The sequence below is a fragment of the Thalia democratica genome, chromosome 1, assembly GCF_965202585.1.
Source record: "Thalia democratica chromosome 1, ktThaDemo2.hap1.1, whole genome shotgun sequence".
NCBI classification, from domain to species: domain Eukaryota; kingdom Metazoa; phylum Chordata; class Thaliacea; order Salpida; family Salpidae; genus Thalia; species Thalia democratica.
The window spans coordinates 75,859,510-75,872,463 of NC_139165.1; the positions used below are offsets into that span (position 1 = coordinate 75,859,510).

A 12,954-nucleotide genomic window follows, 5' to 3' on the forward strand; every position below is an offset into this window, starting at 1 on the left:
TTTTTTTTAATTAACTAAAACTATTGAACAAAAACCATGAGCTTGTATTTTATTAAAAAACTGTTTTAAAATCTGCACTCAAATTTTAATTCGTCATATTAAGATGGCCTTCATATCATCCAAGCACATTAATTTGATCAGCTTCCAGTATAATTACAATTGCAACCAGCTACTTTTAGGATTGAAATATATGGCTTAAAATCACTTAAAGCTCCTAAAAGGTAGTTCGAACAATTTTTAAATAAACTGTTACATTCAAGAAAACTCGATTTTTAATTTTAAATTATAGGTAAAAGTATGAAGAAAATTTAGAAAACTTATTTAAAATATTGTTATAAATTTTAACAAAGTTGTCTTTACTTGGTGAAAGAGATATAAATATTAAATGTATTCAAGGTAGTTTTTCTTTTAGGTTGAATATATAGTTAGTTATTCAGCTTAGTTGTAACTCGTAATATATAAAACAGAAAAAAAAAGGTATACAAGATAAGTAACTAGAAACCTTTATACACATCTGTTAAACATATTTTAAACATAAACTGATGCTAGTTAATTCAAAAAGTGTTTAATCAAAGTACCTTTATTTCCAATCGTGAGGCTTTTGATGTGATTAAGCTGCTTAGAGTCATTATCTAAATTGCAAAAGTTGTAGCAAGTAGATTTAAACTGACAAATTAACTATAAATACAAATTTTTGTCAGAAATGTGTTAGGATTGTATACTTATTAAATTCTGAAGCACTTTTTATACATCAATCAGCATTTAATTTTTGCATATAATCTGTTGAATTAATATTGTGTAAAGGATTAGTGTCAAAAAAAAACTCAAATACTTGTTAACTTTTTAGCAGGTTTATTTACCATAATCTTATTTATTTAAAAAAGTTCAATAACTTTTTTGTAAGTTTTTTCTTAATTAAACATCAAAAATTATATTTAAAAACTTAGCTGTTAAAATTATAAGTCAGTTGCACGCTTTCTCAAATCGAAAGTAAAGCATAGAGCTGTTTATAAAGTTATAAAATTATGTCGATTTTTTAAAACTAATGTCATTTTTATAAAAAAAAAGAAAAATATTTTATCAACTAGTAAAGTAACTTAAACTTTTTTTGATATATATATTTTTCATTGAACGATAAAAAAAGCGCTTAAAAAGTTTGGTCTAAGGACCTGGTATACAAAAACCTTTTGGTTATCTAGTCATACACAACATGCTTACACAATTTCTTACGACCTAAAAAATGAAGAAATTTAATGTAAACTTTTTAACCTAAAAGAAATAAAGCAATTAATAAAATGAATGAATAGAAACATATATTAAACCAGAATTAACTAAGCTATGAGTTTACTTATTTACTTAAATTGTAAAAAGCTGAATGACTTTTATTTTAAATTTTATCAGTGTTTTATGCTAAAAGTTTAAACTTTTTTTAATTGATCGAAATATATTTAGAAGTTACTACTTCAATGAAAAAACTAAAATATATATTAAATTTTTTTTTTTTATTATAAATATGTGAACTTGATCATAAACTCGATCTGAGTTTTACAAATAATAATAAAAAAATAAGCACTGTAACCTTTATACACCAGGCACTTAATGAGAAAAAAACATTAAAAAAAAAAAATTAACATAAAAATAAATAAAGCAATAACAATGAATTTTTTTTTTCTTTTAAATCATTTATTTATGTTATCTTCTGAATAATTTTCTAAACTCAAAAATGTAACTACAAAGAAGCAAATAATGTTTGCGAAACATAAAAAGAAAATGTTTTTAGGTTTTCTCAAAAAAATAGATTAATTGATTATAAGTTAACTTGAGATAGTAATCTCAGCTTACCATTTAATTTTATTTTATACTTTACTCTTAACATCTATCACTTAAACTTTATATGGACATACTGAAGAAATAAAAGAATACAGATAAATAATTTGTAAAAATTCTAAAGTTAGAAATAGTAATCTTAATAAATATTCTAAATAATAGCCAGATAGAAATTGTTGTAATTTAGACTTAACCACTGATACTGTAACCAAACAAATCAACTTTTGAACTATTTATTTAGTAATGGATGACAATTATCATCAAATTCCTAAATAAAAGTAAATAAACAAGTACTTATATAATAGTACTTCGGTTAATTTTTGATAGTACTTATTTAAAAGTAATTGGTTAGAAAAATAAAAAAAGTTAAAAAAACTTAAAAAATTCTAATATCGTACAGCATTTTAAGAGCTAATAATCTTTCTGACAGAATTGATAGACCTTTCTTTAGACGTACTATAAATTGTGGGTAAATCGTCAAATAATGACGCTAATTTGTGAGGAATTAAATGTTTTCTTCAAACTATTACCACTTATTTTAATTTAACCGGTGGAAGAAAAGTGAGTAACTAACTTTATTTTAGCAAACTCTTTTGAAAGAGTTAAGTACTATAAAGATTTAGAATATAAACTTTAATGAAATAATAGGATAACAAGCAAAGCGCGTTACAAAAGTTATAAATTTCTAACAAAATAATTACAGTATTTTTGTAGAGTTACAGTTTATGATTAGGTCAACACTGATTTTATATCGCTCACAGTTAGAAATGGTCAAAAAATATTATATTAAAACTCAGTTATAAGGGTTAAGAAAATTTTAAACTTTTTTTTTAACTAACTTATAAAAGTCAAATAAAATTTATGTTAAAACGAAACTTAACCTCAATTAAAAGCCTTCGCAATCACAAAACAAGACTAATTGATTTTTTTCTAAACAACAGCCGGTTTATATTAGAGATAAGGTGACTTAAGGGGACAGTGCGGTGTTTTGCGACTTGTTTGTGACATGATCGAGTGTTACTTAATAATCAAGTTTCCATCTCTTACTGTGACGTAATAACTTAACTGAAGATATTTATCTTCACACGAATTCGCGCCACTCAATGCGAAAACTCGCTCTCATGAATTAAACGCACTGTTTACTAGATGGCAGTGGTTTGCTGGCAGGACAAATAATTAGCTGTTGATCCGTCATAAGCCGACTTAATTGGCACAGATTGCTCACCGCTTAGACGGCATGGTAGTTTATCTCTGCATTTTCCAACATTTTTATGTCTTTCCTAAGCTTTTTAGGCCGTTTACAACTGCACGATTGTAAGGTTCGGATGCCAACCAATTATACTGTAAGCTTTACGTTTCAAATTTTACAAAATAAAACTCAATGCTTTCCGAAGTGGCTTAAGTTAAGCTTAAGAATGAAAATTCTCAGAATATAAATTCTATAACTTTTTACAGTTTTGAAAATGCTGATTTCACAGCATGTTATTATACCTCAGGTCCATATATCCCTGATAAATCCAAGAGACCCACCCCATGTAGGTTTTTCTTTTCGGAGGTACACTGCTTATTATAGTTACTAAAGAGATTAATTTACATTTTGATGCAATAAAACTTTATTTGGAAATGAATTTTCTAAAAGTCGACAGTTCAAAAAGTTAAAAGGTACTTTGGATGATAAACGTATTTATGATAAAATATATTTTGACTGATATGACCTTGGTAACGTAGTGAATTAAAGTATTTCAAATCGATCTATAGGTTTTAATGAGTTACAAATTAACTTTTAATCAATTTTACGTTACATTATAGATGACAAAATTCACTGATTTTTATCTATGAGGTTATAAAGTGACTTTTAGTAGTACAGTGCTTATTCACTTATCCGGACTTCACTTATCCGGACGCTCACTTATCCTAACAGTTTTGATTAAAAGAAAATGTAAAAAATTACAATTTTAAACACTAAAATTTTTGTATGATACAAGTATTTGAGGTTATAATTGGTGTCAGCCAGAAGCCACGCCGGGAAAAGTAGCATAACTTATTAAATTATGTGAGTTTTCTGCTAAAAAACGTGAAAAAACTATAAAATGAAACGTCTATTCTTTCTAATTTTAGTAAAACTTCCAATAGAATCTAGTTTGTTATGAGTGATTTGTTTTCATTTAATTGACTTTAAACTAAGTCAAATTTTTTCGTTTATCTTTATATCTGTTTTTTTTTTCTTATACAAATTTTTTTTTTTTTAAACTAGTAGTTAGAGCAGGTGAAATTACAAATGATGAGTTTTACTTGCTTGACCCTTAAAAAACATATATCGTTGCAGAGAATTAGTAAACCTGATATTTTTCTACCTTAAAAAAATAAATTAATTAACCTAAAATTAAGCTTCTATTATTTATCATTTTATTATATTTTACTCGGATAACTATATATTTGTTTTTGCCATAACACTATTATTATGCATTGCATTATATGCAGCAGTTATACTATTATATGAAAAATTTGATTTTTTGTACTTATCCGGAATTTCGGTTATCCGGACATGTTTACAGAAAAATCTTGCCCAACGTGTCCGGATAAGTGAATAAGCATTGTACTTAGGCTGTCAAAATTTTAACTTGGAAGTTAAAAAATATTTTATTTTTTTAACTTAAAATTACTTGCTATAAGCTTATTGAAAAGCATTTGAAATACTTTATACCTTAACACAAATTCAAAACTAAACTATAGCTTATATATACTGAATGTTTTTTTTCTTTACAATATTATTTTTGTTATAATTAATAATTTAGTAATTAATTTAAGCTACAAAATAGAGTATAAAACAGTCATTCTAGTTTTCTACAACATTGTCCTTTAAAAATTCAAACATGAAAGTTAAAGTGTAAATTCAAGACGAAAAATGATAATGAGATTTTTTCCAAATAAATTTATATAAAAAGTGCAGAATAAATTTACAACAAACACACACGTGTAATGCAAATGAAATCTTTAACTGCCTCGGTCAAACCGTGATTTCGATTTTAAGTATTTTTTAAAGTCGCGTCTGGCGACTAAAAAATTTACCTCTGTTTACATGATATGATGTCATCGACAGTTGGATTTTCCACGGTCAATATAAAGAAAGCGCGGGATATTTTCAAACATAACGAGCCAGCACATTAGGTAATCACGACAGTATTAGTGCAGTTTCACGGGCATGGTCACCTTCAATTTGGAAGAACACAGCGTGCAAAACAATAGAAGACTGCAAGCAACTTATTTATTCTTTGAAGTTTTTTCAAACTGTTCATTAAAAGCTATTATATAGAACCGCCAGCGCCTCTGAAAATGTAATCGACGTGTATTCGAGATTGCATTGTTCTCACAGCGCGGTTTCATTAATTTGTCTGTCATTATCAAGAGTTTTTATGTTAGTTCGCTAACAATTAAACCTCTCTACTACCGTCTGTTTTTGTTTATCAGAACTATCAGAATTTTTAAGATGAAAAATGAATTTTAAAATGATAGATTTTAATATAAAATGAACAAGCGTAAAATAACATTTTAGTTGCTGGTTATTGCTCTCGTACTAACAAAAATCAAAATTTAGTAAATTATCAACTTTTACTCAGGTGAACTGTAGGTTGCTGTTAGCTTTCAGTTTATTATTCTCATCTAAAATTAAAAATATTTATTAAAGTACTTTTATTTTTTCATACCTATATCAATCAAACTTTAACTTAAAGAGCTACATGTTCGTATTTTATCTGTGCTAAAATAAGTCTCTGTTTTTTCAAACAAGCAACGTTGTTTTTTATTAAAAACCAGTTCAGTTTAAAAAAAAATTAATACTTTTGTCAATCCGATAATGGCCTTTTAAAAGCTTCTGAATATGAGCGCAGACCGTCAGTAAAGCCTTAATGTTTTTTAGTTTTTTATAATGTACAGTATTCCAAAATCAAGTTAAAAGCTTTAGTGTTACTGTCAGATGACGTCGTAATTAATATTTAAGCCCACACCTGCCGTCAATAGAACTATTTTTATTAAATAATAATCGTTAACATTATGAGTTATGGAAAACAACAGAAAAATATTTATGAAACATTTTTTTTAATTTATAATAAACACGTATTTTGGTGAATTTTGGTGAATTTAGAAATCAGTTTAAAGTACCATAATTGTAATGAAAAAGAATGTATTATTAACAGCCTTCTTATTAGGCTTCTGGAAATAAGTACAGAGTCTGAACTTTATACTATTTTTCATATTACCGTTTTGAACGAATTGTTTAGTCTGACTTCAAACTAAATTGATTTAAACTAAATGTATACATATACGTTTTTGTCGCCCATTGATGCACCAAAATACATAAGATTTGGTATCAATCATCACAACTCTGCTGAGATCAGTTGGAATCGTCCTAATTGACGTCAGGCCTAATTGATTTCTACTCAAAACTTAAAACGGTGATCAGCAGTATTACAGCATTCAAAATGTTAAAACAGGTGTGTTAATTAAAATAAATAGTTTTAATTAAAATATTTTATTGCTTAGTGAATTAGTATTTTTTCAGAAATAGTGCAACTTGAAAACCTTAGAGTACCGAGTACGACGTGATTATGACGTCATACGGTATGAATACGTCATCAATCGAGTACAATTTTGAGTTTGACATAGCGTGCGCGAGCATCACCGCCGACACTCTCGTCCCTATCGACACTTCCAATTATGACGTCATGATATGAAATACTTTTAAGTTTGTTTTTCTTTATTTCTTTTTCACACAAAACATCAGAAAAAATAATTAAAGTTTTTACTTTAAATTGGTTCTGATTTTGTTTTGAACTGAAACGATTATGTCTTTGTCTGCCTGATGAGTCCTAATGAGTAGAGAACGAGATCACATAAATTGTTGTGGACAGTTCAGTCTAATAATTAAATTTTTTGGTATCAATTTTTAAATAATGATTTATGTCAAGATTTGAAACACAACAATAAAATATTTTATTGTTTGTTTGTGCTTCCATTTTCATCAAAACTTTAAAGTTAATGTTGAGTCAAACAAAATAATTAAATGTGTAAAAAAAACATAACTTCATGATTAATTTTCTAGTATTTAAACAGTATTTTTTTGATGGCTAAAATTAACAGACCAACATTCCAAAACACACCTGTATTATAAAACTTATGATAACGTTTATGAAATACATTATGGTTTTAGAAAGATAAGTTTTCTGGAAAATAAAGCTTTCAGAACGAATCAAACTAGATCTTATCGGCTCTTTGATGTTTTGCACACTTTTAAATCAATTAAAATTTTCAACGGTGTTCCCAATAGAATTTTTTATTGTGATCATTGGATTTTAGGAACGAAGTTAAGAAATTTAAAAGAAGAAATAATTGAGAGTGTTAGGTAAGTTATTTAACAATTTAGAAAGCAGCTGTTTGATAAAAAATATTATACTAATCTGTTAATGTACTTGATATTAATGTTTTAGAGTAAAATATATTAATTCAGTAAGTATGATAAGGTAGTTTTATCATAAAAAGTTAATCTAATGTTTAAACAAATAAAATGTTTGTTTTTTTGCTACAGCGTAAATAAAACAAGTATTTTACAAAATATAACAGTCGGAATTTAACGAATTGAGTTAAGATTTTTTGCTGTCGTTTTTGAAAGGTTATGTTGTGGCGCCGCATGCGACCAGAATTGGCATCATTTTGTACTCGGACGAGGCGAGATACGTGGCTCCAATGTCCACTTACACCACATAAAACAACCTGTTGCTCCGATTGAGACATTTGTAGTTAGTTTTAGATAGTAAAAGTTGTCTTTTAAGAATAATGTCGACATTTTGCTTTATCCTAAATTTACTGTTATTCACATGATTAAAATGTATATAAGTCAAACTAGAAAATGATAGTATTTAAAGTCTGATTTAGTTTTCAAGAATTATTATTCAAATTAAAATCTAAAAAAAAAGAGTTTTGTACAGCTACGATAACGGTAATCAAACAAAGGAACTGGCGCTCAACTACGCTTATCTCAGTGGTTTCGCGTGTTTTCGAATATTCGAGAAGGGAGGCGTTCAAAATCGTTGTATTTATTACAGGCGGCAAACCCCAAGATGACACTGCACTTACTTTGAAAATTGAAAATCTAAAAGTGTTTTAAGATTTTCAAATAAAGAAATAATAGAACTTTTATAATTTAAATACTTTCCTGGAAAATTCGGTTACGTTACTTGTTTAAATATTTTAATTGTAGATAAAGCGTAGATCACACTTTTAAAATCAATTACAAACAAGTGTAAACAAAGAATCACGAGTTTAGCCACATACAAATTGTATAGAAATTTTGTATACAAGTTTCTTTTTTTTGATTACGCTTATAATACGTTATTTTGCAGTTTTTACTCTGAGGTATAACAATTCGTTATCTTTAAATAAAGTATTTTTACCAGATAATGCAAACTTTATTCTTACCATAATTGCATACCTCAAATTTAATTCTGATACATTTTGTGTGTAACTACGTCTTGCAAGTAGAAATATAAACGTAATTATCAGTTTCTACCTGTGATAATCTGATTACTAGGTACCCACAACTTGACAAGTGTTTTATTTATGCTTACAACCGTATTTATTTGTATGAAGTTTGTGCGTTTAGACAGTTGTAATTCAGTAAATTCTTATTTTTAACACCTGTTATTAAAAATATATTTTTAGCTGTTTTACAAAGATCAGGCGGTTAGTTTGATTTTTATTGCTAGACTATTTCTTCAACATTAAATGCTTAAACTCTTTTGTTTTAACTATGGCATATCAAACTAAGCAAAAATGAAAATTAAATGTTTTTTATTACTTAAATTGAATTTGTCGTATACAAACCTTTTTTATAACATTTGTAAACTTAATTTTTTTAGATATCTTTTTACTTTGTTTTTAGAAAACAAGCTTAGGCGTTAAAAAAAATATTGTGATTTTTGTTGGCTACTGCAAATAGTGATGTTTCACGAAAGTATTTACGATAAAAATGTTAGAAATAGTAGCTTTCAAGTTATACTTTGTAATTTATTTTTATCAGTAAACGAAACAATAATTTAGTTTTTTAAACTTGAATATAAGCTACAAACATTCGAACTGAACAAAAAGGTCTTTATAAACCTTACTAAGTTTAATCCTGTTAAATGTTTACAATATAATTTCAACATTTTGATAAAAAATATTTACTTTTTTGATAGTTATCATAATATTTAAGGGTGTAGGTACAAAACACAAGACTATTTTATTTGCATATTTCGAAATTACCCCTGATTAAAATACTATTGAACAGTCCAACTGATGTTAATGATCTGTTTTTGATAGAATTTACAAAACATGTTGTGCAGTTTTATCACTTAATGACTTATTGATAAGTATTTGTAATGTGCAATAAATAAATCATTACAGATACTTCACTGAACAAGGTACATAGATAAAAGAGATATTATCAGCATACAGAAATCTAAATATATTTTAGTCTTTTTTATTGAAATTGTCTACCGGCCTTATTTATTCTCCACTAATTTCGCGGCTAGTTGTTTAATTCAACTTGATGAGAGAGACAACTCTAAAGTTGCTACTCGGAAAACACTAACGCCTTTCTTTTGTCTGACAGTTAGATAATTCAATTTCATTGTCAAGTTCACGCGCCGTAACGCTTTGTAGTTTTGATAAGGCGCTGAAGTATTTATCAGCTTATAACCAGATGGAATATGTGTTTTGAATTTGTTTAGATTTAGATTTATTATAATTGTATAACTTTAATAAAAATTACCGATAAAAAAATAGTAGTAAGTTTTGAAATGTTTTATAAATAAGTACATCCTAGTTTATTTGAAAAAAGATTTCACACAGTTTTATTATACAGTGCTTATACACTTATCCGGACTTTACTTATCCGGACGCTCACTTATCCGCAAAGTTTCGGTCATAAGGAAGTTCAAAAATTTTCCTATAGTAAACACAAAAATTTATTCAAAAAGTTTCACAACTTATTAAATTCCGTTAGTTTTCTGCTGAAAAACGTGAAAAAACTATAAAACAAACGTCTATTCTTTCTTGTTTTAGTAAAACTTCTATTAAAAACTAGTTTGTTAGGAATGATGTGCTTCCGTTAAATTGACTTTAAACTTAGACAAAGTTTTTCGTTTATCTTTGTGTCTGTTTTTTTTTTTTGTTTAAAAAGTTTTTTTTTTCTTATAGTACAGAGATAGGTTACATTATTTTTGTTTTTAAGGATAAATTTAATTTATATTTTTCTAAAACAAAAATTTATCAATCTTTTAAAATTAGTAGTTAGAGCAGGTTGAATTGCATTTATAGTTTTACTTGCTTGACTCTCAAAAAACGTATATAGTTGCAGAGGGCTAGTAAATCTGATGTTTTTCAATTTTAGAAAAAGTAAATTAATCAACATTGAATTTAGCTTTTATTATTTATAACTTATAATTTATACATGGTTATTTATCATATTATTTATGTATTTGTTTTTACCATAGCACTTTTATTATGCATTGCATTTTATGCAGCAGTTATATTGTTATATGAAAAAATTGGTTTTATGTATTTATCCGGAATTTTGGTTATCCGGGTATGTTTGAAAAAAAGTCTTGCCCAACGTGTCCGAATAAGTGAATAACCACTGTACTAGCATGCTAAAACCGTAATTAAAGTTTAATTTGTTTTTAGCTGTATATTTGAAGAAGACCGTATAAAATATTCTAAAATTTTTCCTTTAAGCTATGATGTAATTCTGTAGTCTTATATAAATAACAGGTTTTTTTTTTACTACCTGTAAATTAAAGTGAAAGTTATAGATTGACAAAGGGAGTTTTAAGCCGCACAAATCTTTTTATAGTAGCAATTTGTGTGTAAAGTTCTGTATTGAATTCTATTATTAGATTATCAACTACTTATTTCCTAAGTCGAGCTTAGTTTTATGTATCTAACAGCTTATTATGGTGAAAATATCATGCCTAAAACTACCCGTGTTAGTATTTTAATCATAAGTGTAAAACTCTTTCTCAGTGGCTATTATATTCTATAAATATACATTTCTATTCTAATCTGTTTTACAATTGTAGAGCTAAAAATTGGCACTTTATGTTAAGTAAAACAATATTTTGTCAATTTGGAACCAATTTTTGTTTTTTTCTAACGGTTTATTTTTTATTTTTTATAGATTAAATAGAATTTATGTCCAAATTTGAATTAACAATGTATAATTAAAAAACAGGCTAGCATAGTCTAAAAAGTGTCAATTCGAAAAGAAGAGGAATTTTCACAAAATATCCGAAGTTATGACGCATAAAATTGAATTGTCAACAGTTTAGTTTGCCCATACAAGCGTCACCCATTTACCCCTGGTTACCAAGACAACTAACAAACAGCTATCTAGAACTACTGAAGACATACAACAAATAAGTAAGCTTGTATTTAAAATGATTAAAACTTTAATATTTCCGTTTACTTGAAGTTTTTTATATATAGATTAGCTAATAAAGTATACTAAGGCTGTCTTAAGTTTTAGGTTTATATGGTTCTTTCTAAGTTAAAAAACACAAATATACTATTGATACTAAGCGTCTTGAAAAGAAATATGCTGAAAAACTAAAAACTTTTAGTAGTTCTATTTTTAATTTAAAGTTATGTTTGTTAAAGATTATCTCAACAAAAAAGATATTGTGCATTGTTTTTGTTTGTAATTTCAAGATGGAAAAGTAAACGAAAATTAAGCTTTAAGGTTATTGCAAGAAAATTCGATGTCTAAATACACAAAAGCAATTAGAGATATATTTATAATACTAGCAGGAGAGAATCGTGACCGACAAACAGTTGAAAGATCTAAAATAATTAAACAACAAAACGAAGATTGTTTAAACTTCATCATAAATAAATTACTATAGTAAAAGTTACATTAATAACATTGTAATTTTTTAGAAGTACGGTAGATATCGGAAATAATAAAATATTGGAAGTACTAGCGTCCAAACCCAGAAGTAAGTACAATTTGAACAGCGATGATCAAACGGACAGTTCAAAATTTGTAAAATCATTGCAAGAAGTTATATGCAAAGGTGCTATGAGACAAATGACAAAATAACAACGATTGAGTGATATGCTTAATAATTATTATTTAATCCTTTCTTCCATTAAAAACTAATAAATATATCATTTAAAATTTTAAACTTCGTTATAAGTTATATACGAAATACTAAAAGTACAAACTTTAAAAAAAAACTTGCCAGAAAAAAGTATAGTGCTGAACTTAGGAAAAAGAAACTAACTTTATAAGCTTTATTTTATCTTTAATAGCATTTAAAACAATTATTTAAATAAGTAAAAAAATATTTTTATAGTTAAAAGTTTCAAAATAAAATTTAAATTTTTACAAAAAAAAGCTATTTTTAATTGTTTTTTTCTTTTTCCAACATTTTACTTTATTTACTTTAGAAAAACAGTAAAGCTAACTTTTTATGTTAAACTTGTTTAGCGACAAAAAAATCATAAAGTATTTTGTTAGATTAAAATTGTTGTGAAAAGCTAACTATACAAAAATATGTATACGCATAATTACAATTTTTTTTTTTTTAAATTCAATTATCAAAAAAATTGTGAATTTCATTTTAAAGAATATTATTAATGTTTTAAATACTTAGCAAAAACATTTTAAATTTATAAATAGTTTTTCTTACAATAATTTTGTTTCTAAAAACTCTTTCTTTTTGTTGGCACTTTAATGTTTGTGTTTTTTTATAAAGTCTTTTTTTATATTAATATACTAGGATTTGTATACATTTACTTGATAGTAACTGTAACGATAATACATAAAACTAATCAACGTAAAGCAGGTAAAACATGCACTCTGTGAAATGTAGAAAGGTTAGAAATAGCATTAGCTGCCAAAAACATCTCTCAACTACAGAGCTTAGTTGGTTGGTAAATGAAGACACTTTGCTAAATTTTCTTTAAAATTATAACATTGTAATGTCCGTATTTGCAATTTTTAACTATATATAAGTTTGTTGTGTTTGTATTTTTATCGTACTTGTGTTTTTATTGTATACTATATCTAATAAGTATTTAAAAAAAATTATC

At 26.3% G+C, this 12,954-nt stretch overlaps 1 long non-coding RNA gene across 1 annotated transcript; it reads left to right on the plus strand.

The window, feature by feature from the left end:
* The first annotated feature begins 10,716 nt into the window (after positions 1–10,716).
* On the plus strand, positions 10,717–11,935 carry LOC145832105 (uncharacterized). Its single transcript, XR_014369724.1, has 3 exons — positions 10,717–10,846; positions 11,093–11,280; positions 11,797–11,935. It is a non-coding gene; the product is annotated as an uncharacterized LOC145832105 (long non-coding RNA).
* Positions 11,936–12,954: the final 1,019 nt, after the last annotated feature.